Source organism: Dermacentor variabilis, chromosome 6 (assembly GCF_050947875.1).
Source record: "Dermacentor variabilis isolate Ectoservices chromosome 6, ASM5094787v1, whole genome shotgun sequence".
In the NCBI taxonomy this organism is placed as follows: domain Eukaryota; kingdom Metazoa; phylum Arthropoda; class Arachnida; order Ixodida; family Ixodidae; genus Dermacentor; species Dermacentor variabilis.
The window spans coordinates 111,928,260-111,944,714 of record NC_134573.1 but is presented as its reverse complement, the minus strand read 5'-3'; the positions used below and the strand labels follow the sequence as shown (position 1 = coordinate 111,944,714).

The window sequence follows — 16,455 nt, the reverse complement described above, 5'->3', positions numbered from 1 at the left end:
TCCCTTTAATGCACGTGCCTTCTGAGGCGCGAGGCAGAGGGCATGATACCCGGAAATAATATGTATTGCTGGAAGTTAGCACCGTGTCTGCGTCTTTCGTGTGCCTACTTTCGTCCTCATCTATATGCGCTGCTATCGTGCTGCAGGATGCCATACCAACAATCCGCCATTGAAGCACTAGTTGACTTTATTACTGATTGACTTGAACAAAGAAGACAGAAAAGAGGTTTTCTGGCACGCCATGGTCACATTAGTCAGTCAGCTGCCGATTAACGCGCCTTTCGATCGTTTTGACTAGATATAAACAGGAACAGCAGCAAGGGTTCGCACTTCCCGGCAGCTCCCCTGCTGACGTGACCGCACGACATTCTCACGAGCTAAGGTTGCGGGAAGGCGGACGGATGGACCACAAGAAGGTCGCTTTCTTGTGGTCTTGGTGACCGTCTTCACTTCTTGGCCTCCTCGGACATTTACTTCTTCTCCGCGTCTTTTTTGTCCGCCTCTTCATTTTTATCTGTCCCGTCTTTTTTATCCGTCTCTTCCTTGTTCGCCTGCTCTTCCTTCTTTGGTTCCTCCTTTTTACCGTCTGCAGGATCAGTCGTCACCGACTGCTGCCCAGCAGTGTTCTCGGAAGACTTGGCCTGCTGGATGGACATTTGCATGGCGAATGCGATCTGCTCTTCCTCAGTCATGGCAGCGAAGTCCGGAAAGCTGCTGGAAGGAGTTGCCTTTGCTGCGGGTGGAGGCGGTTCCGTTTCCATCGACATGGCCATCGCTCGCTCTAGCAGCCGTTCTTCGCTGGATGCCGGCGGCACGTCGGTATCTGTGGGGGGAGCCTCACTCTGCTTTCCGGGCGCCGCATCGGCTGCAGCCCGTCTGGCCTCGCTCTCCTGGCGTTGGCGCTGCTCTTCCATGGAAACTCGCAGTGCCAGGACGAGCTCGGGGTCCTCGTTCGGGTCGATGCCGAACTCGAAGCCTCCGGAACCAGAGGCGACGACGCCGTCTTCGCCCTGGACCACCGCGGAGCTGACGAGCGCGTCGGAGAGGTGGGTTTCGCGGCCGGTCGTCACCGTGACCAGGTGGGAACCGCTGCCCTCTTCGCCGTTGAGCGTGCTGATGAAGGTCGCCAGCTTCTCAGTGTTTGCGTCGGCTTCCCCGAAGTTGACGACGTCCACGCTCACTTTCTCCTTCTTGAGACTCTTGGCGAGAGCGACGAGGTCCTTAGTCTCGGTCTCGATGGGGCTGCCGACAAAGACCACGATGCGCATTCTGTGGTTCTTGCCCTGGCGATGTTTTAGTACCAGGTGGGCGACCCGCACGCCGGTGATGAAGTTGATGCTCCCCTTCGGCTGCACTTCGTGGAGCTTGGATAGCAGGCGCGCGACGTCTGTGGTGAGGGTGTTCAAGACGTGGGGACCGCCCAGCGTCAGCAAGCCGACGTTGTTCTCCGGATTTGACTGCGTTTTGGATTGGCAGACGACGCCGACGGCATCCTGCTGCGCTTGAAGGCGCGTCGGAATGAAGTCGCCGTTGCGCATGTACTCGCTGTTGTCAACGCAGATGATGGTGCTTTCGAGGACCATTGCTTGGCCGGAACTGCGCGCTCACGCTTTGCTAGCTGGCTGATTTTTCTCTTCCACGGATGCTGCCGGAGGTCGAAGCGAATGCCTGTGTCACGACCAGCTCGTGGCTGTTCTTCGTCGGCTTCGTCTTCGGCTCTTGTTGAGACAGTGGCCCTGACCCGCTACGCAAATTGGCCGAAGATCGGACGGATAACCAGTTCTAATAGGAGGCGTTCCTTTGATAAAAACGACATCGAACAAGTAATAAAAAACACGAACCTCAGCCAAAGTGTAAGATACCTGCATGCTCTTCATACCGCGGACGACGCAATCAAGGAAACTAAAAGAAAACGAGCAATGAGAAATGAAGCACTTGGAATTCATAAGGAAATTCTAGATGGTGTGGTAATTTTGTAGCCGAATCCAACAATCGAAGGTTTGGGTAAAAGGGAGTTGGGGGGGGGGAGCAGGAGTGGCTAAATTAAACCAGCATGTGCGAAGGAGAGTTTCAAAATTTCACGAACCAGTGAAGTGATGACAGAATATAAAGGAGCGATCAGTTGCATTCCACCTCAGACCAGTCAGCGTCTTTCCATGTCTTCCGCGCCTTCCCATATGGCTGCACTCCACCTAGCCTTTACGGTATATAGGGAACCGTCGCCGAGCGCAGTTATCTGAGGACAAGGTCACAGACTTTACGCCATGACTCATTGGTGGCACTGTGGCGGCAGTGGTGCGAAAAGTGTTTGTGTTGAGGAGGGAGGCTTTGGGTGCACTTTAATGATCCCCCAGGTCGCGTCATCAAAGTTAATCATGATCACTCCACAACTTTGTGTCCAACAGCCTTCGTGTTACGGACACACAAACTCACATGGAGGGTTACGAGTGTGTAACGCGAATGTTAAAGATTTAGCTGCGGTGCAGGCTAGGCGTTCTGGCTACCGATATTGAACTCGCCGAATCGCTTGGGGGTCTCAAGGTCCTGCTTTCTCGATGGCATTTCAGTGTAAAATATGTTTTACAGCCTTCTCTTTTTAAACTACTACGCACCTCTCCAATGCTCGAGCGTTCGCCGGCTTTCTAAGCATACACTGGATGATGATAGTGATATAAAGGAAGGAGATGACGCTTTCGCGGCAGGTCGCCGAGCGAATCGAGGCGCCGGCGCTGCCGACGCCGCATTAGCGGAAGCGGACGCAGTGTTTCCGCCAATGGCTGCACTTACTGGTGCCTTTCTCGCGTCTCTCACGTCTGTCATTCACCTCTAGAGACGCTGACGATTTACAACGCTTGTAAAAAATGGCTGTGGCTTAGCTAAGGTTAAGCCCAGGATGCGAAGCATACTAGCCTTTATTTTAGTTGTTGAACCACTGTTTAGCCTGGTGAACTGCTGTTGCTTGGCTATATTTGGTTCGGCTAGACGAAGAAACAACTCATGCGTTACTCTGCTTCGCCTTCAAGCGTGGAACGCGACAGCGTTCCCGTCGACCCGCCAAGGGGTGTAAGCCAATGGGCTACGGCGCAGCGACTACGCGCCCCGCATTGGACGCGGTGAGCGTCGAGCAACGCAGCGTTCGGCGCGGCAACGAAATGTGCGCCTGAGCAAGCGACGCACGCCTGAGCCTTAGAAACAGCTCGTTTCTAAGGCAACACCGCATTCACTAGAGGCGCTTTTGTACCGCTTTTAAGCATCGTGTAGCCAAGCTGGAAATAAAAAAAAAAAAAAAAACTCGTGGCTCAGTGGTAGCGTCTCCGTCTCACACTCCGGAGACCCTGGTTCGATTCCCACCCAGCCCATCTTGCAAGAGTTGAGCCAAAGCCACCTAGAAACAAGCGCAGCTGCTTATATACCGCCGCGAGCGACGGCGCGAGTTGGAGCCCCGTTTCTCCTCTGTCGTGACGTCGCGGTGTCACGTGGTCAGCCTTGAAGGCGACGCCGCGAGAGACGGCGCGAGTTGGAGCCCCGTTTCTCCTCTGTTGTGACGTCACGGTGTCACGTGGTATTGAAGGCGACACCGCCGCGCCTGAGGAGCTGGGTTGAGCTCTAGTAATATGCTTCGCATAAAACCGCGTGGTTCTTGGCCAATCTTCCGTGGCGGGTATGAGCCTCGCTGCGGGCGGAGCCAATTGAGCGAAACTGAGCAACGAGCCAAGAGTGAGCGAGTGAGAAAACTTTATTTTGAATCAGAACGATTCGCGTCGAGCGAGTTAGTGGGCTGGGGCACCCGCCGAGGTTACGGCCAAGAGTTCTTGCCTTTCGGCGGCTTTTTTGGCCCGCTGGACTGCCCAGAGTTGGTCTTCCAGGTTCGAGCTGAGCAGCGCGGCCTCCCATCGAGCCAAGAAAACCGAACGCTTTATTACTGTCATTTACTAATGAGGGCGACGTTGTGAAACGAGACTGCCACTGTCGTTTTCTTCGTCGGCTTGTTTACAAATGTGTGCCATTTTGTCGCATAAAGGGAAACAAACGTCTGTAAGGTCCCTTTGTTTCCACTGACTCATGGCAAATGTGTTCCGTCGCAGCCGATGCGATCTAGTTCTGCGAACTAAGTGAAAGGTGACGTTCGATGCATCTTTTATGCGACGCCTGGTAAGAAAGTGCGTAGATGAATCGAAGTGGCATCAGGAAAACTGTTTTTAAGAAGAGTAAGAATAATTGGGAGGGCGTTTAAGATTCTCCTTTAAAAGTGGAACCCGATAGCATTCAAAGATTCCTGACTGCTTCCCATGCTTCCGGGCAACTGCAGCTTTTGTAACCGTAATGTTTTCCGGGAAACGCTGGCAGCGAACGCTATACACGATCGGCGAGCTTTCTGGTTCTTTTTTTTGTACCCCTCCATGGTGGGCGCCGCCGCTGCCGCGGATGCGTGGAGACGAGCGCCATCTGGATGGCGTTGCAAGGAACCGAGCGGGGCGCGCCGTTGCTATTAAGACAGACCTCAAACGGCAGCTGGAAAAGTGGCTTGTGTTTGGTTTCCCGTGCAACAGAATTACGTTTGCTCGTATATTCAAATTATAATCTGACGATATTATGTCTGTAAGTTGTGTTTAAGTCGTACTTTACGATTTTTCTGGTGCATTTTACTTTGAGAAATTCAGTTCAGTAACGCCTATGCGCCACGCGGACGGCCTGCGTGGAACGAGATGCGGGATTCGGGATGATTTTTTCCCATACAGACATCGCCGCCGGCGCCGACACCGACGCCGATTTTTCTGCGACACGGGGCCCTTAACACTCTCGCGTTAATAGTTTTCTTATCAAACGACAAGAGGGTAGCAAGATGGCCTCGAGTAACTATAGAAGTCGTATATATAGGAGTTCTCGGCGAATTGCAGCTGCTTTTGATAACGCTTCTCTTAATAATCGCGCTAGAGAAGTAACTGCTTTATCACGCTTGCCCCTGTTGCGTTTCGCCTGCGACACGTGGTTTTGCCGGCGCGACTGCGGCGGGGCGGCAGACATTTTGGCCCGATCGTCGTCGCCGCAACACTCATCGCCAGGTGTTTCCAGGCGCGACTGCGGCGATGCGACCGCCTAGGGATCATCCTCGCATTCCAGTCATTGTGCCCGAAACAGGCGATGCCAAAGCAGGGATCTCATTCCAGTCATTGTGCCCGAAACAGGCGATGCCAAAGCAGGGATCTCGTTCCAGTCATTGTGCCCGAAACAGGCGATGCCAAAGCAGGGACCATCCTCTCATTACAGTCATTGTGTCCGACCGGCAGCGCCACGACAGGGTGCTACGAGATCGTGCTCGACATGGTGCTACGGCATCGCTACGACAGTGTGCGTCACCATTAGCCCATTGTACATTCACGTGCTCGTCTTTTGAGGGGTTCCTTCTTGCCCTCAACTGCGAGAGTATAAAAACAGCTGCCCCCGGACGCCAAAAAGAGGGCTCCGATTTCTTCTGTTGAGTGAAGTGCTCTCCCGTCTCTCTACTTCGGTCAAACCTGACCGCCAACTCTTTGCGATGTTAAAATAAACAAGTTGTTTCGTTGTTACCAGTCGACTCATGCTTTGCCGGGACCTTCGGATGCTTCCAGTTGTACCCCAGGCCGCCAGGCCAACGCTACCCTTGGGGCTTGCGACCCAGGTACAACCACGGGCGTCAGCGCCGAGTTCCCAACAGATCGTACCAGCGGTGCGATCCAAACACCCCATTGCAGTGTCTACATTCTTGCTCTTGTCGCTGGTGTGCTACTCTCATTCGCGTTTATTTCGCGGGCTACGCACCATCCGCTCGACAATTGACGTAGGCTGTCGTCTTCAAGGCAAGTCGGGGTATATAGCAGAAACCGCACAGATATATCTCGGGGCTGTGCCTGTGTACATGCGGCACACCGTCAACCAGGCAGCAGAATTTATCAGCGCCGCCTCGTGTAGCTCCAGTGTACGCGTTCCGCTGTCTGCGACTGCTTTGGCGTCTTGTCGGCCGCCGGCATACAGTCGCAAAGAATGCGCCTGGCGGTAGCGATCGCTTTTCCTGCCGCAATTTATTAGCTGTCGCCGCACGCTGCTATGCGTCGTCGACCGCGCGTACAGAAAAACAATTTCGTCTCCTCGCCAACAAGCGGGTGGGCAGCCACCGATCCGGAGAGATTGCATATATGGGGGTTGGCGGGAATGAGGAGGGGGGGAGAGGGGAGTGAGGGGCTTTGTCCCACGTAAAGCGCACAGCGCACAGTTCTTACGGCAAATAGCTTTCATTGCCTCTGCCGCCCGTTTTCGTAGTTGGTCGGTGTTCGGGCTCCGCAAGGGAAACGTCCGTCCGTCCCTTGGTACGTTCGTTCATTCGTTTGTCCGTTCGTCCGCCCTTCCATTCAATCGTCCGCCCGTCCGTCCATTCTTTCTATCGTTCTCCCTCTCATTCTTCAGTTCGTTCGGCCGTTCTTTCACTCGTTCTTCAGTTCGGCCTCTTCACTCACATTTACAGTTATCGTCGATGGTTTGTGCACAATTACTTCGATAAGCGCGGCCCGTACGATTTTACCTACTGATTGGAATGATCTGCCAGATTTGCGGGGTTCATTCACTGAAGACTGCTTAACGACCTCAAGCTAAAGATGTTCGAGCGCTATGCGGGATGCCGCAGTCAAGGGCTCCGGATTAATGCGACCGTCAGTCATTCTTTAACTTGCGCCCAGATCACGGTACTGGAGCGTTTCCTTTCCTTTTCCTTTTCATTTTCCACCTTCTTTAAGTGTTAATTCTGTATTTTGCGTAGCTCAAGCATTACATTAAACCACTGACGGAAAGCTGTGGACGACTACTTATTTATTTATTTATTTACTTATTTATTTATTTATTAAAATATCAGAGCGAGACTAAAGCAGGGGCGCTATAACGTAAAACTATTCCAAACTTTTCAATTCCAATTCTGCTATCAGCCCTCCACGATTGGTCAAAAACTTTTTTCAACCAACCCCACTTCACCTGTCTGTCACGCGACGTTACGAAAACCGCTATACCTCCCCATCTGATATGATGTGTGCACATTGATTATGCATGATTTGACAGAAAAAAGAAAAACAGTTATTTCTGATTCACCCTTTTTCGCCATTAGCCCTCGGCTATTGGTAAATAGTTTTCGGGCTGCACTCACTTCACCTGCCTGTCACGCGACGTCACAAAACCACAAGAACTCACCGCGTCAAAATGACGTGTACGCGATAAAGATGCATTAATATGCCGAACAAAACTGAATTTTCTTCGGAATAGCCGCAGGCTGCCCCGTTCCGAAAGGAATAAAAGATGGCAGCCGCCGATCGCTCAGACGCTGGCTACTCGCACGTGCCGGAGAGAATGGGTGTATTTGCGTATAATAAAACTTCTTGCGTGGCCGTGTAACGCTTTCGAGCACTTTCGGCACGTTTACCCCCTCATTCTGCCAAATCTTTTTTGCTGAGGGTCCGTTTTCGCTTCATTCTTAAGCTTCCGTTGCATGCCGCCGCGATTTTCGACCAGCCACCGCAAGCTAAGTAAGGGAAAGCCGACCAATCGTAGACGCCGGCACCACTCTCTTCATACGGTTATCGAGTTTCAGGGAAGTGGCTCAGCCCCATCGAATCCCTCTCCACTTGAGCGTTCTCCTCGCCTCTTGTCAGCCAATTAGATACGACAAGCTGCTCAGTGTAGTCAATGTTATTCATTTTTCAAGCAAACAAAAGTGACCTCCTATGAACGAGGAGAGCATTTGATTGATCTGTTCAGACAACCCTGCGGGTGACCGCCCGGTGCTTGCGTTGGTGGTTACGCAAATTTGACGTCAGGAGATTGGAATAGCAACATATTGGAATAGTTTTACGTTATAGGGCCCCAGGTGGGCGTCTTTTATACAGTGCCACACAAAGAGAGTAGAAAGTCCATGCTCATGGTAAAGAGCGGAAAAATTCAGCGGGTCGAACGCCTGTTTCGGAAGCGTGAGAATGCCATGTCAAGCAAGCATAAGGTGGCACGACCGCACTGACGCCGTCGTTCCATCGCTCCTGTGCCGCTGTCTTCGTCGTTTCCGTTTCGTGCAATCGTCGTCACACCACAGTCATAGTCAGCGGGCCTGCATTCAGAAATAAACACAAAAGTTGCACCTGTGAAATTTGAAATACGGACTTTCATTCGCTGGCGTTTTAATGAAATGAGCGAAAACAATTATATCTAGTCAACTACGCTGTCTACCCTACATGAGTTGTAGGGTAGACAACGTATTGTCTACCCTACAAAGTATGTCTGTATTATGTGAACTACTGCGCTTACACTAGCACCGTGTGTTGTGCATGTCTTCTCGGGCCTTCTTTGTTTGCGCTTTAGCGAACTGTAATCTTGCTCGTGTCAAGTATTGTTGCTAATGAGTATTTGATTTTCAGAACTGCACTCCTGTACGAACCTTGCCAAAGGGTTGACAGTATGAAGAATATATATATATATACTTCAGTAAAGGATTTTCCGTAAGCCATTATTCATATCCACAGTGGAAGGTCGCGCAAATCTTTTCTCGGTACTATTGTGTACTTTTTTCGCGCTTTGATGGAGACGCTTGCGCATGAAGCTCCTTGTCATGTAAATATGAACTTGAGAGTGATAGAAATGCAAAAGTCAAGTCATGACTAAAGCAGAGTTAATTTGTTAGAGTTAACAGATACAGTTAACAACCGTGCAGTGCTCATATATAAATGTTAAGCACAGAATTGTCATTGAGGCATGGCGTCTATAACGTCTTGAAAACATGCAACGCGCATTTCAGTTTTCGTACTAAACTGTACAGACGAGCCTCCAGTCTTGTGTAACGTGGGGCTGTTTTGCGTGTTGTGCAAATAGCTGAGCTCTAGGCATGCTGCAAATGCCAAAAAAATTGCGCAAGGTGGAAAGCTCTGCGCTGTATCTGAGATGAGAATTTCTACTCCAAGGTTTCACTGAAAGCTAGACATTTATGTCGTGCTTTCTTTTGCCTCCACATTTTGGTCTTTTAGGCGCGTTAGGATGAAAAATTTTCGACGATAAGCCTGCAGATGACGGCTGACGACACAATTTATCTCCTGTTAAGTGCCGTCATTAATCAACGACGTGTCTGATTCGTGTTTTTGCCTGCAGAGAGAACCGTCACGTCGGCAAGAAAATTCGCGACAGCGTACGAAATTTTAGCGCGCGTGGCTGTAATAACTTTTTATTCATTCGTGACACGTCTCACGTTAGGGCCTCTCGGTCCTCCAGGTACCGTTGACCATCGTCCGCTGATAAACGCTGCTGGCGTTTCGAATTTCATTCACATGAACGTCAAATGCCCTCCGGCGCTGCGCGCTTGAAATTACTGGCGACCGTGAGTTCTACGCCCGGCCGCAGCTGTAGAGTTTCATACTCTTGTATGAAGCCCTGTGGCCGCAGCCAACGCATTCTCCAGGGATCTGACTGGAACAGCGTATGCATGCAAAGGAACTTCCGGTTCGTCGAAGTTCAACTGAAGCGTTGCGCTGTGAAGTCTCCCGCAACCCAGCTGTACAACAGCACCGGTGCGTAGTGTATATATATATATATATATATATATATATATATATATATATATATATATATATATATATATATATGTATATATATATATATATGTATATATCGACAGATGGTGACGGACGGGCAGGTAGGTATATAAAACTTCGGTTGGGGCTAGTTGGTACGTAGTATTTTGAAGGTCAAAAATTCAGCGTGGACACCTAGACCGACCCGCAAAAATAAAGACATGTAGGTAGGCATACAGATGAAAAAAGAATAAACTTGGCAGAAACCTTCGACGATGACTGTCAATGGAAGCGAATGGCCGAAAACGTTTCTCGAAAGCTTTTCACTTTATTAAAGGAAGGATGCGCTCTACGTCGCATACTTGTAGTGAAAACATTCAAGTAGCGTTCGCTGTTTGGAACGTTCGTTGCTAGAACAGAGCCGGTAACTAGCACATTAGTAGTGGAAGCATAGGTGCGCGACAGCGCGTGCCTCTCGAAGGGTAACGCTAGTTCGCGTTCGGAGACAAACGCGTATACCGCAACTGGGTTACTCGATAGTTACTGGGTGACTTGCGTTGTACGTTTGCATTGTACGTGAGTGTCCGACCAACGCCCATGAAAACGGGCGAAAGAGCCATAGGAAGCTACCCGCTCTAAAACAAAACAACAAAAAGCTTTCATATTTTTATAGTTCAGACGAGAAGCACGAATGCAGCAGTATGTATTGCCTACAATGCATGCTGCTGTTATTAATACCCATGTCTGGCCCGCAGTGTCACAACAAGGACACTGCAGCACGGTGAACGCTGGGAGTAAAGATAATAAATTTCGTCAGGACCAGAGGGGGGGAGGGGGAGGGGGAGGGGGCAGATGCCGTCATTTTCGGCACTCCGTCACGATGCAAGTCACTTCCTCATCTCACCCTCATCCTCACGATGAAAAATTTACCTACCCTTCCTCGCCCTCACCCTCACGTTGAAAAGGATACGACCCTTGTATTACCTTCGGTTCGCTACAATTTCAAACAAACAATTTACTTGTCCCGTGTAGCTCAGTTTTGCGAATACGATTGCCTGCCATGCCATTACAATTGTCGAAGCGTGCCACATAGCTTTGCGTACAGCTTACAGGGGCATTGACTAAACCTGAAGATTAAGCCATCCGCAATGCTTGCGATGTGACCACCGCAACTACCACTTTTTTTCACTTTTGTTACTAGCAGGAAGGGCACTATTTAACGTGGGAGTCACATGGAAAATCAAGGCGCGTCCAGTACTAACCCAATCGCTAAAGTCGGCTGCCTACTTTAATTCTTAGCTACATGCATGCGTAATCCACAAATTTCTTGCCACACCATTGTACAGTAACATTTCATCGCCAGGCGCATTGTACAATAAACATCCTGTACTAGACCAACGCGGGGATTGTACTGAGATTCTTAGTATAGCGTGATGGGGACACACTTGCACACGTTACAGAAAGAGAAAGTAACTAATTACGGTTACTTCATTGAATATTGTAATTAATTGGGGAGACCAATTACTGCCCAATGAAAGTAGTCGAGCAATCGATGAAAACGAATTCATTACTTCATGTCGCTTGGCTCCCAAGCTTTATTAACATTGCAGAAGTAGAGTAAACAGAATGAATTGGCCTGGCCGTTTTAATGTTTCCGTGTCACGGGTATCTTCATCAACTAATGCTTTTCAATATCTTCGTGGGTCATCTTCCCTCGTTTAATTTCTTGCGAAGGAATTGTGCAGCGACACTGAAAACTCGCTCGATGTTCGCGCTGAAAGGAAGGGCGTTGTTGTAACGTACGAGCACATTACGCACAAGATTGTGGTTACTCGATGCCGTGATACTCGAGTATCGGTCCCCCGTGAAGCTCAGCGCTCCAGTAAAATCAAATTCTGGTGTTTTACGTGCCAAAACAACGATTTAATTATGAGACTTGCCGTAGTGGGGGACTCTGGCAATTTGGTCCACCTGGGGTTCTTGAACGTTCGCCAAAATCTGAGTACGCGGCTGTTTTGGCATTTCACCCTCATCGAATTGCGCCCGCCGTGGCCGGGATTCGATCCCGCGACCTCGTGCTTAGCAGCCCAACACCCTAGCCACTAAGCAGCCACGGCGGGTTGTCAGCGTTCCATTGTTGCTGGGACTAGGACAAGGCGCTCCCGTATGGCCAGCGAAAAACTGAAAAACTGCAATATATTAGGCTATGAGAATGAAATTACATTGGTTTTCCTCAGGCAGGCTTCTTGTTCTAGGACGTGCTATATATACTTGTAGAACTACCATCACTATGCGTTATGTCGCACAGCAAAACAACAGTATAGATAGTTGAAAAAATAATTAAAATAGTTGACACGTGTTTTCAACGGCTTCGGATCAGTAATATTATTATTAACCATGTAAACATATATAAACCACAAAGAGAGAGAGGGAGAGATAGAGAGACAGAAGAGGATTAGCACTTCATTAGTTAATGTATTTATACATACATATATACATTAACTTGCCCGCTAAGATGCAAGTTTTGCCAGCCAGTTGCGACAGCGGCAGCAACCTCTGATTTGAACACCACCGTTACGCTCTAGCCTCGTTGCCATTGCGACTAAACGCGCTCGGCAGACCAACTTTTGTTACTGAGCCCGCCACCGCCAATCTGGTCTGCCGCGAGCGGGGGAGTGCCCGCGGGAACGTCTACTGAGGTCTTTTCCCACGCGCCGTTCGAGACGCAAGACAATGGGCTACCGGCCGCGCTGCGGGGGTCAGCTCCGGGAATAAAAGGCACCTTTCCTGACACAAGCCCCGAGTTCTACGAAGTCCGGCTGACCTCGGTTGGGGACCGTGAACTTCGCGCAAGGAAGTGTGTGTGAGTGTGTGTGTGTAACCTGTCCCGCAGAGAGGCGACTTGTTTACGATGACTGGACGGCCGTTTCCGTCACCTGGATATTGGGGGAGGACCGAGCGCTTATAAACCGCTTTTGTGCGGATGCTCAGTACTCTTTCTCAAGCAGTCATGTTAGACTGAAGTACTTTCTCAAGCAGTCATGTTAGACTGATACTCTTTCTCAAGCAGTCATGTTAGACTGATGCACTTTCTCTCGCAGTCATATGCTAGACTGATGAACTGCATGTAGATACTGTAAATAAACCCATATTCCTCGTTCTCGATGAGAAGCAGTCCTTCCTTTCATGAACGTCCTCAGCGTGGATAAGTTGGACGACGGCATGGGCCAGCTACCTTCTAATTCATGCCGGATTCCAATCTTGACAACGGGTTACGAGCGATGGGATTGAGCCCCCAATCCTAACAACATACATACATACATACACACACACATACATACATACATACATACATACATACATACATACATACATACATACATACATACATACATACATACATACATACATACATACATACATACATACATACATACATACATACATACATACATACATACATACATACATACATACATACATACATACATACATACATGTAATACTCGAAGTTTTCAGCCACGCAGGCTAGTTATACTGGTGGAATGCGGCGATGGTGCACTTTCACTTTTGAGGATAAACGGGTAAGCTGCCGGTCACGTCCGGGGGTATAGCGCCTGCCACGCACGTTCGGACCTATTTTTAATTAGCCCGTAAAGGCACGGTAAAGCGCATTAATCGGTTATTTCGGCATTACCCGTGCTGGGTGTCTCGGTTGTTCTACTTACGCTCCGAGGCTCGGCAGGTCGAGAGCAACGATCCATCTGCAACTTCATCTGGTGATTCGGGGTGACGAAAGTTCCGGAGTGTTGCGAGCGCACCCATCCCGCCGATGCTCCGGTCAGTGAGTGCGATGGCTTCGAAGCTTTCAAAAAAGCTGCAATTCCACAGTGCCTGCTGCTGTTCACTTGCAACGGGAGCAGACTCCATTGATGTTCAATTAACCCTTCACCCGCCCACCCCTATATCTGGGCGAAGCGCGAATGTTTAACGGAATGACAGAAACAAGAAGTGATGACGAGCGCTCGTATAATCGTATCTTCTTGGCTTTGCGTCTTGGTGTAAACAATCGCGATTCACAAACACGCGCATATACAACAACAACAACAACAACAACAACAACAACAACAACAACAACAACAACAACAACAACAACAACAACAACAACAACAACAACAACAACAACAACAACAACAACAACAACAACAACAATAATAATAATAATAATAATAATAATAATAATAATAATAATAATCGGATATCAACTAGCCCAATTAGTTACCCAACTTTTTTTTTCCACATTTGGGAATTGCTCGATAAGAACTGAGAGAGAGAAATAGAGAGAGATAGGAAACAAAAACAGGTAAGGAGACCAACAGTCGTGACCCGTGACTCTTGGTCGCGTGACGCCGGCCTGGTCTGTGCGCGCGCATTCGCGCGACGGCGCACGGCCTACGCACGTGCACCTGCCGTGTTTACGCGCCCACGAAGACAAACACAGACTAGCCGGCGACAAACGCGGTGACTCAAACCGGGATCGAGCGTCGTATCGTACCGACAGCGATACCGTCGTTGTGCGACGCGATGAATCGGTCTAAAGTGGCGCCTGGCGTGCACCTTTCATGGTCGATTATCGTTCGAGAATGTCAAACGGTAACCCAATAGCGCGTTCCATTTGTTGTTGTAAATGGAATTACCGAATGCGGCAGTTGGGAACGCTGATAATCGCTCAAAAAGTGGGGCGAAAAACTTTTCTATGCAGTGGACACAGAACACAATTTCGGACTTTCAGTTACCTTTCCCATATAAGTAGAAACGTTTTCGTCTCGACTTTGGTTGTTGCCTTCACCAACAGCGGACTTGTCTTCAGCGTGTGCGCGTAGTAACCGGACGACGATATCGTGCGTGTGTTGCTGTTAATTTGTCCTGTACATGCCTAGTAGAGGGGCGAACTGCGCGTGAAGCATAGGGAGCTGCGGGGAACCGTGCGCTTGGGAATAGCAGTGTTCTTGGAACTGTGACTTTGTCCAGACATTTCAAGAAGGGCATTATGTGATGCACGGAATTGTTTTGTGACGTGCGACTTACCTTCAAAGCACTGACAGCATGCACGCATTTAAACTTTTCTTTAGACATATTTGTGGCCTCGCGCTTCAGCCCGGCGTTGCGTCCTGCGCTATTTATGTCCCTTTTATTCCTTGTCCAGTGAGAGCTTAATTTAAAAAAAATAGCATTCAGTGCTCTCATATCCTTCGTTGATATTGAACTACAGAGAGAGAGAAAAAAAAGATAAAGGCAGAGGAAAGACAAAGTTTATTCTCCGGTTGGCTACCCTGTACCGGAGAAGGGGGAAGGGGGAGAGATGCGATAGGTGAGAGGAAATGAATACGAAAATAACATCAAAATACACACACACAATACAACTGTTTCTGTGGCGGCTGTCACACAGTCCATGAAGGGGTTACATAGTGTTACACATTGTCATCGTCCCACTATAATACATTCTACGTCACACAGTGCGCAGTCACAACTTGTCACAGCTTGTCACACAATGCGGCGTCTTTTAAATAACGCAGCAGTGCCTTTACAGCGGCTCGCGCTGATGTTCGCGAAGACCAGTTTCTAAGAATGTTGTTTTCCGTGATTAAAGGGACACTAAAGGTTACCAGAAACTCAAGTTAAAGTGGTAGAGCAATGTTCTAGAACGTCTAAGGCGTCAATATAATCGCGAACAGAGCTTTAGTAACCGAGAAATTGAGGTAAATGCATGACACGATTTGAGACCCCCCAGCGACATTCCGGTACTAGCCCGATGACGAAAGGACTCCTCATAATTTGTGTTACTAATACTCAACTACTCGTATTAAAAATATCATTTCATTCGATTATAAGACGGAAAAAAATGCTACTTGTCTACGTCTATTCGATTCTAAGAAAAAATAACATTTTGACGTTACCCTTCAGTAATATGGGTATTCGAAAGGTTTCGTTTTCGCTCGACTCTGCGCGCTCGACTCTGCGCCACGCACGCTTTGGAGTTTCAGTAGTTTCGTTATCGCGTCGTGCTGTGAGGGTTCTGCTGGCTCGCGAAACTTTCATTTGGAACAAGCAGCGAGAATGCCACGTCCATGTGATGTCGTGGGAAACCCTCGTTGCTTTCCCGCTCCGGAGAGCCGGTGTCGAGGCCGCCGTCGTAGTACGCAACGACGCCGGCAGTGCGAGCCCTCTGCAGCAGGTCGCGCTCGTTGGTGCTCAAATCGCTGAAGTTGAGCCCACCATCGCGAGCCAATCTGTCGGTGTCAGGGTCCATTGCGACGAGCGTCGAAGTTAGCGTCATAGAATGAAGTACCAGCTTATGGGCGTCTTGCGCTGGAGTTTGAGGTATAGTAGCGGCGCCTGGTGGCGGTGCGGGAAACGACATCTGGGTCGTGCCAGCTTGGGTCGTATTGAGCGCTGGCTGTGGCGAAGCACGTTACTAGGCCGAGTTTTGCGTCGATTCGCACATTTTTATGCCCTGTTGCGAGTGCGAAAAGGCTCGTCGCTTCTCATAGACCACGCCGACCACGCTGCGAGTTCGCCGCAGCCTATAGTTTAACAAAAACGGACTCTCCGTGTGCCGTGGGACGTAATGTGGGACGTAATTCGTTTTTCCTTCCGCTAGCCACCATACTCCCGCTTTCGCTCTGCTGTCGGCTCTGTCTTGGCTCTGTTTCTGGCCGCGCGTTCGCGTTTTGCGCAGAAAAGCCGCAGCGCCGTCTGCGGACGCCGTTCTACTCACCGATGGCGCAACGTCACTATGAGACCGTGATGTCAGTACTCCTCGATCGGAGTGCGGGCGATTTGAACTGCGTTAGAGGTACGCGGACGCTTCAGAACGCATTTTCTC

At 49.5% G+C, this 16,455-nt stretch overlaps 1 pseudogene; it reads right to left on the bottom strand.

Annotated features, from left to right (window-relative positions):
- Positions 1-209: 209 nt before the first annotated feature.
- Positions 210-1,583, bottom strand: LOC142584325 (26S proteasome non-ATPase regulatory subunit 4 pseudogene; annotated as a pseudogene).
- Between the last annotated feature and the right edge of the window lie 14,872 nt (positions 1,584-16,455).